General features: G+C 34.0%; 1 protein-coding gene across 2 annotated transcripts in view; it reads right to left on the reverse strand.

The window, feature by feature from the left end:
* The window catches only part of LOC125073231 (complexin), a 294,844-nt gene that overhangs the window by 139,773 nt on the left and 136,958 nt on the right, over positions 1-18,113 (reverse strand). Inside the window, exon 3 of one of the 2 annotated variants that reach the window (XM_047683975.1) lies at positions 7,353-7,428. The exons of the other annotated variant lie outside the window; for it this stretch is intronic. The gene's annotated coding sequence lies outside the window, so the exon portion shown is untranslated. The remainder of the gene's footprint in view (positions 1-7,352; positions 7,429-18,113) is intronic. 2 annotated transcript variants of the gene reach the window in all.

The raw sequence follows: 18,113 nt of genomic DNA on the forward strand, positions 1-18,113 counted from the left end.
TGGGTCGGCAGACTGCCAAATGCCATCTAATGGTAAGAGGTCACCATTGCACATACTCATTGGTGCTGTAGGTGTTGTACACCAGCCACCACCGACTTTGGAAACTGAAATGATATGTCCTTTGACCCTGCAGTTACACACGCTCACACAACCTTAAAAGTGTAACACAACGATACAAAGTATTCCTGCTTTATAACGGATATAACTATAATGTAATGACGTGACATAATGAAGTACATGAACTTCCCTTTACAATAAAAATCATTTCCAAAACGTATTTTCTTAAATTATAACTTCTCACGTCACCTTAATCACAGTGACGGTTATGAATAGCAATAAAGCTTCGTGGTGCTATTTTTAGTGGACTGTCACCCTAACGATCCATTCTGCAGAAGCCAGAGAAAAGTTTTCCGTAAATAAAAACATATTTTTACTTTCACTTTGTAAGATGGCCGCGGAAGTTATCAGCGCTTGATATAAACATTTTACGATCATTATACTCAATACTAAGTTATTTTTTATAGTTCCTTGGCTTTTTTTATGGTTTTTAAGAATAATATGTGTAAATACTTGATGGTTGTTAATTAATCTCTAAGGATATTCCTTTTAGCAGACTGTTTATTGGATAATAATAATAATATATTAAATCATTGCTTTTAATTTTTATTTTAAATAGACAGATAGAAGGGCAAATGACCCACCTGGGGGTAAGTGGTTACCACGGTGGTAGACTAAAACATTAGCACGGTAAGAAATATAAAACATTCCTTAAAACGCTCATGCATAGGCAACGATTTTAAGACGTTGTATACCTGTTAATCCACTGGATATCACACATCTCACTGAAACACACCATAATTTTTTCTGCTGATTAGAGTCGCCTGGGATTATGACGTCAACATATGTAAAATATATGATATGTTGAGTGATTCCTACCCAAACGTTGGTATATATTTTAAATAACGCATAAATATTATTTGAATCAAGGCGCGGTCCCGGCCTCGAGCCGCTCTGGTGGGGGCAAAGCGTTTCAAAAAAACTTGATTGACTAAGGCGCCTCTATCCACCGCCATTTACATAGCACTCGCATCCATTCAAATAAATGAATATACACCACAATTTATCCCCGTCGCAAAAAATAAAACGAATCATATATGTGTCGTGTGTTTTTATTTAATTACACCTAATCCTAAATATTAATAAATAATGGTCACCACAACCCAGATCGTTTTATTTGAAATCTATAAATAACATTTTCGTTATAATTTTAATAAAAATTTCGAACCTGTAGTTCAAGTAGCTTCATATTGTAGAATATCAATTCGAAAGTTGTAAATGCTTATTTTGTTTTGTGTAAATTCACTTTGTATATAAATAATTCGTAAAGGGATAATCCTTTTATCATAAAGCCAAGCGAATGACCCCGGATTCGCACGGATGCAGTTTATAACAATATAATTTATACCTTATAGCATAATCTGCCAGTGATTTTTTTAGAACTGTATCATTAGTTCCTCTGCTTACTCCCAATATACAAACAAACAAATTATGCCTCTTTATTATATTGATAATAATTAATACAGATAAGTTATACTCTTAATTAACAGACATAGTAATAAAATATATCAATTGAATTTATTATTAATTAGATTATTATATTTCATTGAACAATTAGTATTTCAGTTAAACGTCGAAGTACTCGGGAACAATTACGGCAATTCATTGTTGTACGAGGAGGAGCGCATTCATTATCTCCGCTCAATTTGCTTTTCATTTATTTTACAGGAAACAATTAATCAAGGGAAGTATTTCTTTAAAGAGAATAATATTTGCATTTATATTGAAACGAAAACTGTATTATTTATTTTTTTATGTTATACTTCTATAGGCGCGTTAGGAATAAAAATATTAGGGTGACTTATATGATGCGCGCGCACAGGGTGCGCAACTTTCTCGCTAAAGCTCCAATTAAGTGTCACGTCGTTTAAATAGACACTTTATATCTTCTGTTATTTAACAATTTTATTTTATTACAAATTAAAATATTGAATGTTTTTTTGTGAATTGAATTTATCAGTGCGCTTACATACGTTGTTTTCATTCTTACATAATCTATACTAATATTTTAAATGCAAAAGTAACTGTCTGTCTTTCTGTCAGTTGCTTTTTTACGGCTAAGCTATTGGACATGACATGTTTCTGGTGTACAAAAAACTTGAATAATTAATAACAAATCTATATGTCTTGTATGGAAATCAACGAATACGAATTCCAAAAACTTTTGATTTCTATCTTCAAAAGCTCGTTTCACGAGAAGCCATCGGTTTGGATTATGAATTATTCCGAGAATCGCCACCAAACAAAAACACGTTAAATAAACATAGAGCCTAATTGAACAGGGAATGTTTTGATTTTAATAATAAGCCTTTTCTAATATACTAAATCTGAAAAGTCTGTTTGTTTGAACGCGTTGCTCTCTGGAACTACCAGACGAAATTGAAAAAATGTTTGATGGCCCAATTCTTAATAGAGGTTACCAGGCTATTAAGTCTCGTTCAGTGCACGGGGATAAGCGTTTAACAAATGAAAATATAAAATCATTCCCTCTCAGCAATTAGTAGAGTGGAATTAGTTATATTAATTAAATTTTGGAGTTTAAATCAAACTAGGGTTTAATTACTACTAACACGAGACCGATATCAGAATAATTCATCCGTTAATCTTAATTAAAGTTTGTATCAGATATTGTATATGAATAGGGTTTTGAATAACAATTAATAATTATTGTAATACAAAGTAATTAATATTACACCATACTGGTTCAATGGATAGAAAATGTGACATGAATATATATGTATAATCAAAGGACGTAGGTTCAAAGTATTTATTATTATATTATTGCTGTTATCAGTTGGAACATTTTACCTTTAAAACCATTTCTTTAGCCTAAGCACAAGGGGTGTTTTATTGCATCCCCTGGTGACAAGAGTGGTGGTTCTTGTCGCCCAGAAACGAAATTGCGACAGCATGGGAATCCTGCTAGCATTCTTATCATTCAAATCTAATCTAATCGAATCAATTTTATTCTAGTAAACTTCATAATGAAGCGTTTCGGAAAGCAGCTTCCAGCGAGAAGAAACGGCAAGAAACTCGCAAATTACGTCGTTCGCAGCCGAAGGACTTTAAAAAAACCGAAATTACTTTAAAAGTGAATTTATTTTAATTCACAAACATATTTTACTAATATTAATACTAATTTAATTAGACTACTTCATGTGTTGAAGTTGTAACACAGAATGCCCTCAGAACCAATTATTATATTATTTATATTATAATATTATTTATATTAATACTTTTCTTAATTCTAAGAGACACAGAAATTATAAAGAAAGATCGGTGTGGTCTCGGCGAACGCGATGTCCTAATGTACCTCCATAGGGTGGTCGCATACATAACACGCATAGTTGCTCTTTTCAAATAAACAAATTTACAATGCTGTTGTATACAATAATTACTGTCCTGTGATGGAACCCGAGCCTATATACAAATAGCTACATCCTATATACATTATACGCGGTCATAATTTGTACGGAAGTATTTTTAATTTTGATTGTATATACTTAATTAGGTACTCAGTGCAAAATACATACTCACACAAATCTGATATATGTCAGATACATTTCACACGAAACAATCAAAAGAAGTTTCTAGACTCGTCTGCTATGACTCGCACTGCTATGCGCGTGTTCATGTTAATGCTTAAGGTCAAGGTCAAGTCTAGGCGACCAGTTTCATTTGAAAAAAAAAACTTAGTTACGCTAGGGTCAGGTTACGTCACGGTAGCATGCGAAAGTGATCTCGTAACGCCCGTAGATGAGAGGGTACCGCTGGTATTTTAGTGGGTGGTCCTGGGCACTGGCACCACTTTTTTTTGGGGAAATGCGTAAAGCGTTTTTCCAGCGAGAAATAGAAAGCGAGAATTATAATAAAATAATTTGCATTGTTTGTTTGTTGATCCTCTCGATAAAATTGATTCTTGACGATTTAATGAACTTGGGTAAGTGTTATTGATACACAACAATAAGTATTGATGTCTGGTGGTAGGATATGTGATGTTTGGGTGGTACCTACCAAGATGGGCTCGCACAAAGCTGTAGCATCGACTGAATAGTCACTGTATTTATTGCCTTTGTTTTTTATAGTTAACGGTTCCCCGCGACTTGTGAAAAACGTTTATGTTGCTATTTCCAACGTTCTAACAAAAAATCTCACGAGCACCCCCCTCCCCACCGATACGGCGTCGATATATCAGTCAATGTAATTAATCTGCCCGCAACAACCGTTACCTGACTGCGTCACACTTGATTTATGACGTAACGACGTACGAACAATAAATAACCTCTTTTATATATTTGTTTAATTATATATCGTGAAATCTGACCCCGTTGGTCCTGTGGCGAGCTTGTGTAGCACATTATTGGGTTCCGGGCAAGTGGAGCGGACCAAAAACTATCGTTTTACATTTGAACCCCGAAAAGTACGCGTAATATAATAATTCATACATCATTGCTACGTATCCATTACAATTGGCCGTCAAGTTCAAAATTATCAGAGGAAAGTAATCATTTTCACATCCTTCTATCCTTTATTAATTTCATTTTATGGGGTTTGAAGTGAAAAGATACGTTATAGTTTAAGTTGGAAAATTTTTAACAAAATTGACAAAAATCTTTACTTCACAATTGAAGAAAACTATTATTTTGTTAATAACATCGACCCGAGTCCACTTCGACAACCGTTACGGAATATTAATATTTTTTTGTGCTATGAAAAACCAGATTAGTCTGCTTATATCCAGATTATACTTTTGACGACCTCCGTGGTCGATTAGTGTGTACACCGGTTTTCATGGGTACGCCACTCCGAGGTCCCGAGTCGATGTAGAAAAACAACATTAATTTTCTATGTTGTCTTGGGTCTGGGTGTTTGTGGTACCGTCGTTACTTCTGATTTCCCATAACACAAGTGCTTTAGCTACTTACATTGGGATCTGAGTAATGTATGTGATGTTGTCTAATATTTATTTATTTATTATACTTTATAAATATATACTTTATAATATTTATTTATTATACGTAATAAATGAAGGCATAGTGAAACATACAACTACATTTTTTGTACTTAACACAAGTTTTGTAGGCCATTTTAAGCATTTTAATAAAAAAAACCTAATTATCTATGTATTGGCGCCCCTTGGGCGACAGACGCCCCTTAATATGCCTCATATTCCATATCCGTCGCCGTTATTTTTGTTAATTATATACTATAAAATAATTTCACGAATTAATTTGAAATCTAGCCTAGGTAGCCTTTGACAAATTTGTTGTTTTACTAGTTAGAGCATTGTCTTCTGTTTACAAACTAGGTTTAATTTTGTTAATTTGAAGTCCCAAATTGTACATCATATCTTGATAACAGCCCACTTACACTGAATTAATTTAAGCTGATAAAGTTACAAGTCCAAATTAGAACCATCCCCAGCAGTCAAATCTCGAATGTATTGCGGCGGGGCCGACCCGACCGAGCTCCTCCGAGGTGCGGTTTGGAAGGCAGCCTGTAACGACGTCAGGGTCAATTATATTAGCTGAAGGTCTACAAATTGGAGTAGTTTACGTCTACTCTAATAATTTATCATGAAACCTATGCTTAAGATCCAAGATGGCAGTGTGGTTTGAATATGAATCTCAAACAAAGGTTGCGACTTCAAATCGCTTAAGGACTAAATGATAGTAAAATTCTTTCAAACATCCTTAGGGTTAGAATTATGCAATTGTTATAACCTAGTGCTGCCAGTAACTGAGCATATCATCTCTGGATTTGTTCTTTCATCATTAGGCTTGGAGTAAGCTGTAGTAGGGAAGACTGGCCGTTGAGTATATCTCGGTCCGGGTCGGACGTCAAAATACTAAATCAAATACTTTACTAAATATGTTTTCATTAAAATGCTTAATATACCAGTTCCATTGTTAATTCAAGTCAAGTTAATTAAAGAACGAAACTGATGGAAAATTGTCGTATTAAGAGTTATGAATACTACTTTTAAATACATACCTACAGCACATGAATACATCTATATTTATGTATGAGTTTCTGGGCAATGTAATTGACAAATTCAGATTTACGAAAAGAAATAAAGTCTAAAGAGACGACGGACTTTACACGTTTCTTAATAAAAAAGCGCCCTTTGCAAACAAACTTTCATCCCTTAGCTTACCCTCTTTCAATATGAACTTCCAAACACACTGTTACTATTGATATACTAACTTTTACTCATAGACTAAAGACCATTTAATTATCATACTTCTAACTTTAACAAGATCAACTTCCGTACATACTTCTCTATTTAACTAATACGATAATTGAAAATCCTTAATTACTGCTCAGCTATGTATGCTCGAGGTAGAGCTATGTGTGAGTTTGCCAGAGTAGATATCACTCACTTATTAGATGGAATAATAGAAAAGATAGAATTTCTTGCATTAACAAGCGTAAATAGAATAAAGTGCAACGTTTTTCTTGAATAAAAAATAAATTATCAATAACAATTTATTCAAACGAAGTTCTATTATAAACTAGCTGTGCCCGTGACTTCGTGCGCGTTTGAATTTAATAAAAAAGCGTGACTTTATTATTATTTTACATATAATTCTAAAATAAAAGTAGCTTAAGTTACTCCTTATTACATCAGCTATCTGCCAGTGAAAGTCCCGTCAAAATCGGCCCAGCTGTTCCAGAGATTATCCGGAACAAACAGACAGACAAAAATTGTAAAAAATGTTATTTAGGTGTATGTACTGTGTACATATGCATTTAGTAAAACGCGGTTATTTTAATATTACAAACAGACACTCCAATTTTATTATATTTATAGATGTTTAATATTATATAATCTAACTTGTATTAAACTCCAAAACAGATTTTTTGATAGTACAAAGATGTTTCCAATATACGAGATATAACGTACTAGTATAAAAAACAGAATTAAAAAAAAAAAAACTGTTTGGCGAAATTGGTTGCGAGATTGCTTTTCAAATGTCATGCGATACTCGGTCGCGTGTCATTTGAAGAGTAATCCACAATATTTACAATTGTATCGTAAATTGAATACAAATGGGATTGCTATATTTTTTGGTAAACTTTTTAGAATTTCGTTTAAAATTGTCCTCCGTGTTATTTGATCTGCTCGCGCGATCGACTACCCGTTTGACGTATATAGAGACAATAGTAAATTGCTTTTATTTTTATGTGCCTAAATAGTTTTTTTTTTTTCATTTTATTAATTCAAAGTATACCTGGTGATCTTCGGTGTTGGAAATTCAGATATCTTTTACTCTCCCAATACTAGCTTCTAATGTTACTGCAAATTACCTGAAAAAAACGAAAAAAATACAATCAATTATAATGTCATGTAAAATATAGGAATACTTACAAATAACGCACAATTCAACCTATTTTTTGTTTATATAAAAATGTGGCCCCCTTGGTCCCCTTGATGTAAGATGTCATGTTCATGGTGTCAGCTGTCCGGGCTCTCTTTGTTTGATGGAATAATTGGTGAGTTGTGGTAGTGGTATCCAACCAGAAGCGCTTGCGCAGGAGACAATATGTACTACTTTAATGTATAATGATTATTCAAGCACAGAACATTTGACTTCTTTGAATTTAAATTCGTGTTAAAAAGTATTAATAAATAAGGCAAATTATACTATATGAGACTATTTTGATGATGAAAGATCTTTGAGTTAGTACTCTTTGACTTTCATGCAGGATTTGAGAGCTCCACCACGCTGCTCCAATGCAGGTTGGTAGATTCTCATCCACCGCGTGCAGTAGGTATTATAAATACAAATCATGAATTCAGTTGTGTTTGAACTCAGTATGATTGGTTAAGATTCACGTCTTGTAACCACTGGGCCTTCACGGCTCTTTAAAAAGTAAGTCTACATACTTACTTTTTAAATACATACTTTTTTTTTGATGGAAACTCGCCACTACTCAGTTTCTCGTCGGTATTCTTCAAATTATAAATATACATCTAAAGTTTGAACTTCTAAAATGGTGATTCAACTGTTCTTGTAAGAGATTGCTTAAATAAAGTTTCGAAAAATAATCTGGTAGCGCTCTCAGTACAAACAGTTATCGTTTTAACTACAGACGGAGCCTAACCTATATAGAACCTATCCGACAGAAAACCCCCATTACTTTTATGGCCACAAACATATATCAAAATACCAACGTTCGTACACGATTCCTTAACTGACTTAACTTATATCATTAACAATAACGTCAGAAAGCCAGTAAAGCTGACAGTGACATACGACGTTTTCTTAATTAAGCTTCGCTGGAAAAATTATATTTTGAGAAAACAGCAGATGAAGAGAACTCGGCATCCTTATAAACTATTTCATTAAAGCACTTTATTTGATTGCAGCAATTTATTTTGCTTAAATCGCCAACTATCATTGCAATAATATTAACGAGGGCTTTGTGCGAGCCCGTCTGGGGACCCACTCATCACATATTGTACCACCAAGCAATAATACTTAGAATTAAGAAATGGTTAAATACAACGTCAATGTCCATTTTTTTATGGCATTGGTTGGCGGACGAGCATATGGGCCATCTGATGGTAACTGGTCACCACCGCCCATAGATAAGGGCGCTATAAGAAATATTAACCATTCCTTACATCTTATGCGCCACCGACCTTGGGAACTAAGATGTTATGTCCCTTGTGCCTGTGATTACACTGGCTCTCTCACCCTTCAAACCGGAACACAACAATATAGAGTACTGTTATTTGGCGGTAGAATATCTGATGAGTGGGTGGTACCTACCCAGACGGGCTTGCACAAAGCCCTACCACCAAGTAAAACTATTAGCAGTGGTGACCATTTATCTTAAGTTGGATCCATTTGCCAGTTTGCTTTTCGATGCCATCAAAAGTGTATGCGTGCGTGCTTTTAACACAACAAAGATTAAAAATATAAAACTTATAAATATATTTCGTAACACACAGGTATTTTTCTTTGATATTTTTATTCGCTTTACTAAGGAATGTTTCGTTATAAAAGTTTTACAGGAAAAATCATTTGCTTTGTAACCGTTGCTCTGGAACTATATAGTTTCGTAGTTTTTATGAAAGAGCAGACATTTTTAATCTTTTGAACATTTCGAAAGAAAAATTCTTTGCTATATGCAAACTGTTAGGAAAATGTTTAAAATTACTGACCCGTTCGTGGAAATACATTTGTGTCCGTTTTTATGGATTTAAAAAAAGAGCCGCTATTCGTGCGAATTTAAAATGATATTATTTGTGTACATATATGATACGATTATTGAATAGGCTATTCTTTGACAGCACAACAAAATCTGCCTCCATGGAAATATGTGTTACTTACGAGTACGTAAAGCTAATATGTTTAAAACAAAAGAAAAAGTACGTGTAAATTTATATCCAAACAAATGTTGATGTATTTTTATAAGAAAACTACCTGCACTTTCTGACTTCGTGTGTCATAAGAATTTCATTTATTTCCCGATCGCAGCGTCACCTATCGGATTAAATTGTAACCACATGATCGTTAAACAAAAACCAAAATAATCTCTCTGAAGTACACACAAAAATAATGATCAGGATATAATAGGATGATAGATAGAATTTCAGTTACATACTTTTTTCTTGTGATATAGGGATATGCAAGAGCATATGGACCATTCGATTGTAAGTGGTCACCACCACACCACAAATACAATGCCACTGTAAGACTTATTAACCATTTCTTACTTGGCCAATTCGCCACTGACTTTGGGAACTAAGATGTTATGTCCTCTGTGTTTATACTGGCTCATACAACCTTCAAACCGGGATATAACAATACTGTACCGTTGAAATCATTGTTCAAACATTAATCAAAAAAACATCTATTAGGTATGTTATTCCAGTTTGATTTGCAAATATTGGAACCATCAAATCATCGACATTTAAGAAATTATTTTACTTGTAACAAAGGTTTACTTGTCGTAGTCGTAGAACAACGTAGTCTGGTCAAATTTCAGTACTTTTATGAAAAATTTGTTTGATTTACGTACACACTCGGCGTTAGGAGCAAATCACACAAATATAGAACTATTAATTTATTTCCAATAATTTTATTTGAGAACAAACTCTTCCATGCCGTGTATTAGCGAAACGTTAAATCAGACGAAAAGGACAAAAAACTCAGGCCTCAAGTCTGCACACAATTCAATCTACAGGGCATTATTGAATCAATACTCAGCCATTCGAATTTGCACTTTGACACTATCGAATAAAGTTTAAATTCAATTGGCGTCGTCGGCATGTTTCAAGCAATTTGAACTTTATAGTCAATAATCTGTTCCGGGATTCGAGGAGTTTTTTTTTATTTGGAAATTGGTTCATTTTGATGCTTTCGAGTGAGATTGTCTGAGTCTGAGGTTTTTGAGATGTGTTAATATTTTAGAGTCTTAATAATGTGCGGTTTATAACTCTATTGTCGGCACACGTCATGAATTCTACTTATTTTTTTTTTTAAAGATACTTTAATTTACTTAAGTTTTTTTAACGCTTCTTTGGACTCTTTTTTTTATATGTAACACACATTTTAGTATAACGTTTCCAACACATAAAAGATTTCAACGTTATCACATGCTGAATTGGTTGGATTTTAATTTTTATTTGAATTAGATATAACGTAAATTTCCCATTGCTGGGCTAAGGCCACCTCACCCTTTGGGAAGGTTTGGGACATATTCCACCAGGCTGCTTCAATTCGGGTCGGTGGAATTAGACACATGCAGGTTTTCTTCGCTCCCGAGCACGAGATGAATTATAAACACAAACTAAGCACAGCACTCAGTGGTACTTGCCTGAGTTTTATATCGCGATCATCGGTTAAGATGCACGCGTTATAACCACTGGGCCATCTCGACTCTTAATTGGATCTACATACGTAACCATTTAAATATTATCCGATAAAATACATTTTATATTATACAAACTTCATGCAATTATAGAAAAGATATGCCGCCCAAAGGATTGTAACATTGTACTTAGGGTTCTAATATTGTTACCTCTCAGAACTGCAGGGCATAGTCTTTGTCTTAAGTAAGTACCAGCTCTTGAGCCACCAGTAGGGTGCACGAGTTTCTTAGATACGTAATCTATAACTATTATGGTACCTGATGATCACGGGTAATTTAAATTGACCAATGAAATGATAATATAAAATTTATTAACATTTATAAAATTAATAATTGATGTTCAACGTTAAAATGATACATTCATTGTAAAAAATCAATTAAAGTGTTTTTTTTAATTACAAGGAATGTTTCCGTAACGTGTCCTTTTGTAAATGCAATTAATAAAATTATATAAACGTATAATTTAATTTTTTTTTTTTAAATTAAATGTAAACGGACATGTATCGATATTTTTCTTCAATCAAATAAATAAAGCGGTTTAGAGGCCGCATAGTGATGTAGGCCATAGTTTCGATCCTGACCCCCTTGGACTATGGTCGTCCCCACCCCTAGAACAAGTTTTTCGTTTAATTGGATAGATAAATTATTACTATGAATTCTTTAAATTGGACATTGTAATTAAAATAGGATTTAAGTAGGAATGTTAACAGTAATAATATCCACAGCTGAAAACGGACATTTAACTTTTAAAAATAAGGATCATATTCTACCACGCTGCTGTAATGCGGTATGGTGGTCATTCATGAGTACTACTCATATTTAAAATTCTATTGACATCATAGCCCGTTGTTCTATTATCTCCGGCGTACTTTAAACAACTTATATTACAAATAATATAATTATTTGTGGCAGTGTTTGAACTGAAAAGCAGCTGGAAGCTGAGTTCATTCCTTTTTGCTATTATGCCTTAAATTAAATTTAGTCTTATACAAGCTTTTCTGTTCACTGTTTTCTGTTTCACGAAATACAGAGTGGACATATCCCAGTAGCTGGAACACTTGTATTTTAACCATACGTGGCGGGTTCAAAAACGCATTGAGTATTCAAAATGCTAAATATATACTAAAATCCATAAAAATTATATCAGACGTTACAGCGCGTGTCGTAGAAGTTTTATTATAATAAAACTATAAAAGGGCTTTGTGCAAGATCGTCGAGGTAGTTACCACCCTCTCATCAGATATTCTACCGCCAAACAGCAATACTCAGTATTGTTGTGTTCTGGTTTGAAGGGTGAGTAAGCCAGTGTAACTATAGGCACAAGGGAAGAACATCTTAGTTTCCAAGGTTGGGCGCCATTGTCTATGGGAGGTGGTGACCACTTACCATCAGGTGACATAGTTGCTCGTCCGCCTACCGATATCATAAAAAAATAAATAATAAGTGGCTGCGCTTAGCAGATTTATCCGCTTTAAATTTAAACTATTGACGTGACAGTCGTGACGTTCTTATATACAATAAGTTGCATGTCTTGTTAAATGTAATCGTTAATGCACACTTTGTCTGTTTGTATCCCTGCGTTGATATTGTAACAGCTGTTATCTCAAACTCAAATTCTTTTATTCAATATAGAAGCATTATATTTACTTATTGATAGTCAAATTAAACTCTACCAGCGGTTCGGAAAAGGAAACACCCTGAGAAGAGGCGGCGAAAGAAACTCAGCGATATGACAGATCACTTCAGTGACAAGTCTGCTTTAAATGCTTTATATATATAAACTATTTATTATTGTTGTGTAAGTGTTATATAGTGTGTTCAATAAATAATCTATAATTAATATTATAAATGCGAATGGAATGTCTGTCTGTGTGTGTGTGTGTGTCTTTTTCACAGCCAAACCAGTGAACCGAATTTGATTAAATTTGGTATGAAGGAAGCTTGAAATCCAAGGACATAGGATATGTTTGCGCCTAATAACTAACGATCAACCCCTAAAACGCGAGCAAAACCGCTGGCGAAAATTTGTAATATATAAGGGTATAAAACTTGTTGAACTAACTTTTTTCTGAGTGCTGTCTTTAAGTTTTGTATTGGACTTGTAAACACTTACATACACTTAGAATCAATTAAAAATATTCTCCATTCAAGTTGGTTTTTCATTAAATCGAAAAACTACAACCTGTTCGGAATGTAGATTAAATAGAGAAAAACCCGCGTTAAGCTCTGTAGTTTCGTCAATTATTTCCAATTCAACAACTTATAAGAATAATGTGAGAAAAAAGGAATACCTACATTTCTATTTTCTACATATAATAAAATATTTTCTGCCATATATATGAGCAAATAAATAAAATCATATACATATAAATTTATTCGTTTCAACAAATAAAATTAACAACCGTAATACCAGATGGCTTAGTGGCAGTAACGACGGCTTCAAATTATAGCCTTCGCCAAGAGTCTCATCATTAACATCACTTCAAGGAATACCGTTACAATAATACCGGTGTAAATTTATATTCCCTGTATTTTACGGAATAGAAAAGCGAGCAAACGGAAGCTAGTAAACGTTATTAGATTAAGGCTACGTTGTTTTCTATCTAGACTCCCCGGGAGCCTAATCGTGTTTAGGAAGATGTTCTGTCTCAAACTGAACTAGAATTTATAAACTATCGTCTAGTTCTAGATTTATTTTAGTTATTCTAGACTAACACTATTCCTTTTACGGATTTTATTATAAATTTATTTTTTATATCTTATTGGTATTGTCTTAGCGGTAAATGTTTAATTAAAATGTCGTTTTAATTAAGAACAACAAAAAAATTCCTTTGAGATAAACATTGTATTTTTTATAATCCACTATCAGTCAGTTGTTTATCAGTGTAGGGTCACCCTGTTAAGGATATTAAATATGTGATATTAAGCGGACAGGCAAATGGGCCAGCTGACTGTAAGTGGTCACCACAGCCCATAGACACTGGCGCCGTGAGAAATTTTAATCGTTCCAATGCGCCACCAACCTTGGGAACTAAGATGTTATGTCCCCTGTGCCTTTAGTTAGACTGCCTCACTCACCCTTCAAACAAAAAAATAATATTGCTGCGTCGCAATAAAATATATGATGAGGGGGTGGTACCTACTACCTACCCAGGCGGTCTTGCCAAGGCCTACCTCCAAGTAAAAAGTCCATTAGACAGAGTTACGTTCAGCAATGAACTACGATAGGCTGAGTAAATTAAGCAATCTTATATAATTTTATCAATTATTAGAATAGAATCAAAAACGATAATTTGTAAAAAATAAACATATACTTGACTGTTTTCACATTAGTTTTCGCTCGCTGTTACGCCTTAGTCAGTCAGGTACTTCATTGAAACCACGACTGTTGTGATATTATAAGTTGGTAACAATTACGAAATAACTTGTAAATAATTACATAGTATAAAACAAAGTCGATTACCGCTGTCTGTCCCTATGTATGCTTTATCTTTAAAATTACACAAGGGATTTTGATGCGGTTTTTTTTAATAGATATATTGATTCAAGAGAAAGGTTTATATGTATAATACATGCACAATATAGTAAAGAAACACTAATAATTTTAGAGGCTTCCAAGGTGATGTCGTAAATAAACACACTATTTGCGCTTACATTGCAAATGCTGGATGAACCCTACGAGATAGATCAAAATAATGTACTACAGAATTGTACACCTTAAAAAGGCCTTCAAAAAAGTCTGCAATGGTATATGTTTTTCTCTTAGGGATTACCCACATTAACTATTTTTATCATTTACTTTTTACGAGAAATAATGGCTTCTTTTCGAAGCGATTATAAGCAATACAGCATTAATCCTTATCCAATTAAGTACCTTAAATATATAAATATTATCAAAGATATTACAGATTTAAAACGCAGGGACATATCGGTTTATATTGACTAACGACTGAAAAACTGAATGTTGTAAGTCATTCTGTAGTAGGTATATTAAGTATCAGCATTGACCCCGTGCGAAGCCGGGGCGGGTCGCTAGTTATTAATAAACAAACAAACTCATATTCACACGCATTAGTTAGGATTCGGATTCATCAAATTGTTCGTGACCACACCCGTACGTTATGTCAAAGTCCATGTTAATACAAATCCAAGTACATAACCAAAATTAAATGACCTTTACTAGAATCTGCTCACTTAGTCCGAAGGGACATTTCTAATTGGTCATATTTCTTGCAAGTGGGTTAGCCCTCGAGGGACGGGTAATGGGAGAATTCGTTTACTAACGACGCAGGACTAAACGTTCATTGGATAAAATTTATCTGTCTCGCTCGGTCACCTTCACGTAATATATCTTTTATCTCACTTCGTTAATTGTTGTTGTTTTTTAAAAGGAGATAGTTTTAAATTTTAGGAAAATTTCCAGTTCAGTACCTGGATTTTAATGTTCAAGTACTTTTCATAAAGTGAAGTGAACGACGTGATTTGAAACTAACCAAATAAGCTCACGCTCAGCTTACTAGTGATTATTGAAGAGCTCCACCATCCCCCCCCCCCCAGTTCTATCACTACATCAACCAGATAATACTAAATTTTTGTAATCCAATTCTGGCTCTCTGAGTTACATGGGAACGAAGTTAGTACAAACTGGATAAAAACGGAATTTATTATTTGTTTGACCTTATTTATCGTCTGGATGATAAATATCACAAGCTACCGCTAAACATCCACCGTATTGTTATATTCTAGTTTCGACGGTGAGTGAGCCAGTAAAATAAATAATAATAAATAAATAAATATTGAACAACATCACATACATTACTCTGATCCCAATGTAAGTAGCTAAAGCACTTGTGTTATAGAAAATCAGAAGTAACGACGGTACCACAAACACCCAGACCCAAGACAACATAGAAAACTTACAAACTTTTTCTACATCGACTCGGCCGGGAGTCGAACCCGGGACCTCGGAGTGGCGTACACATAAAAACCGGTGTACACACTACTCGTCCACGGAGGTCGTCAAATCAAGAAACATAATATTCTTAGATTTCATTATTGTTGGTGTATTGTCAACGAGAGCGATGATTACGACTTTTTACGTTCGCGGTGTACAAATTTCCAGATATAATAAAGTAAAACATAGCATAAATAAACTTCGCGCTATATCTGCAGTGGACTCACGTCTTATCTCTAATTTTCTCTTACGTATTAGGAAGATATTTTATTTTAAATAGTGGTTCCTTTGTCCGCACTGGCTAAACCTTTGTAAGCGTGAAAATAGGTCGTGAAGCGCTTTAGAAAATTCGTTTAGTATCGTATAGAAAATAGCGATATCGGTTAAATTACTACACGATAATGTAAATATATAAAATTATAATAAACCTTTACTTAAGCTTAAATTACACATACATTGCGTTGAAAATTAAAAAAACAAAAAATAAAATTATATCTGCAGCGTTTTTTAGTTTTATTTAATTTTAGTTTTTTTCGTTTTCGTTTCATTGTTTCTTTTTGTTGTCTGTTTTCGTTTTACTGTTTCTTTCGTTGCTATTACAGCTATTTTAAATATAGCCTTTTCGATAAGGCTCAACCTACGACTTAGCTGTTACTTATATCAACTGAAATATGATTTCAGAAACCATTACCTGAATTTTTTCGATACTTTTATATAGAACTAGTTGTTCGTCTCGACTTCGTACGAGTAAAATTCACTCAAAGTTCCGCTTCCTCCCTTGAAATATCAATTTCCAAGAATCCTATCTTATTGGGCGTTAATGTCACAAAAGAAGTATGTACGCTAAATTTTAAGTCAACCGGATATATATAACTCGTGACGAGTCAGTCGAGTATTTCGCTTACATATAAATATATTATTATATGTAATAATCATAAACAATTAAATTTTATAGATCTTATATGATGAAATGTACAAAACCTTCAATAAGATCAGAAAAATTTCCACAGTAATGAATCTATATGCTATATATGTGTGGAATATCAACATAGTACACAGTAACAAAATAACGTATCTGGTCAAAAGAATAACATACGAAATGAATAATATAAAAACGAGCAAATGAGACAGTAAGAAAGAGCCTTAAATTCATTCTGCATGCTGAAACAAACCTTTTATACAACAATAGCAACGAAACCAACAGCACGAAATCCAATAACCTCGGCTGTTCCGATTTAAATTCAACTCAACACACGTTAAGATTCAATTTTGAATAGCGTGGATTATTTTTGTTTGTATCTATGTTCTGCGGAGGCTACTTTGATTTCTATTTTTTGCTACATAAGAGTCGTTCTCGTGTGTATGTGTATCGATATGGTGGATAGTGAATACAACGGCCTCTGAAATGTTTGAAAGGTCATAACGCGAGGCAGATATTATGTAAGCTTGTTAGTTTGTTTCTGTTACTTTTCGTCCGTGTCATCGTATCGAAGGGTTACGTGTTTATTATGGGAGGGATTTTCAGATTTTCGGAGTTTTTACATTGAACACTCGATATTAAATTTAGTTCATGAAATTACTATATACGCATATAACAAATATAAGGATGGCAGACGGGCCAATAAGCCACCTGGTGTTAAGTGGTCCCATCACTTATAGATATTGGTGATATAGAAAATATATAGCATTCCTTACATCACCAATGCCCCACAATCCTTGAAAGCTAAGATGATATGCCCCTTGTGCTTATCGTTAAACTGGCTTACTCACCATTCAAACCGCAAAATAACAATACTATTGTTTTGCGGTAGGATATCTAATGAGTGAGTAGGACCTACCCAGTCGGGCGCAAAACCCTACCGCCAAGTACACATAATTATAAAATAGCTTGATATCTAGTGAATAAATACTAATAACATAATGATGATGACGCCCATGGGCGATTCCGGCCAACGCGGCCATTTTAAGCTGAGACTAGCCAAGCTCGCCCTTACAGGAAGCCTATAACCAATGGCCCTCTATGCTTTCCGAGGCTTGGGAGTCTAATCAATGCCAAATATTATGCTGCAGGCTGCCAATGACACTTTATCGACAGCTGCCCAAACAACTTACAGGTTATGTAACTGTGTTCAATTATTCTAATCATCTGGCTAAG

Source organism: Vanessa atalanta, chromosome 23, assembly GCF_905147765.1.
Source record: "Vanessa atalanta chromosome 23, ilVanAtal1.2, whole genome shotgun sequence".
Taxonomy (NCBI): Eukaryota; Metazoa; Arthropoda; class Insecta; order Lepidoptera; family Nymphalidae; genus Vanessa; species Vanessa atalanta.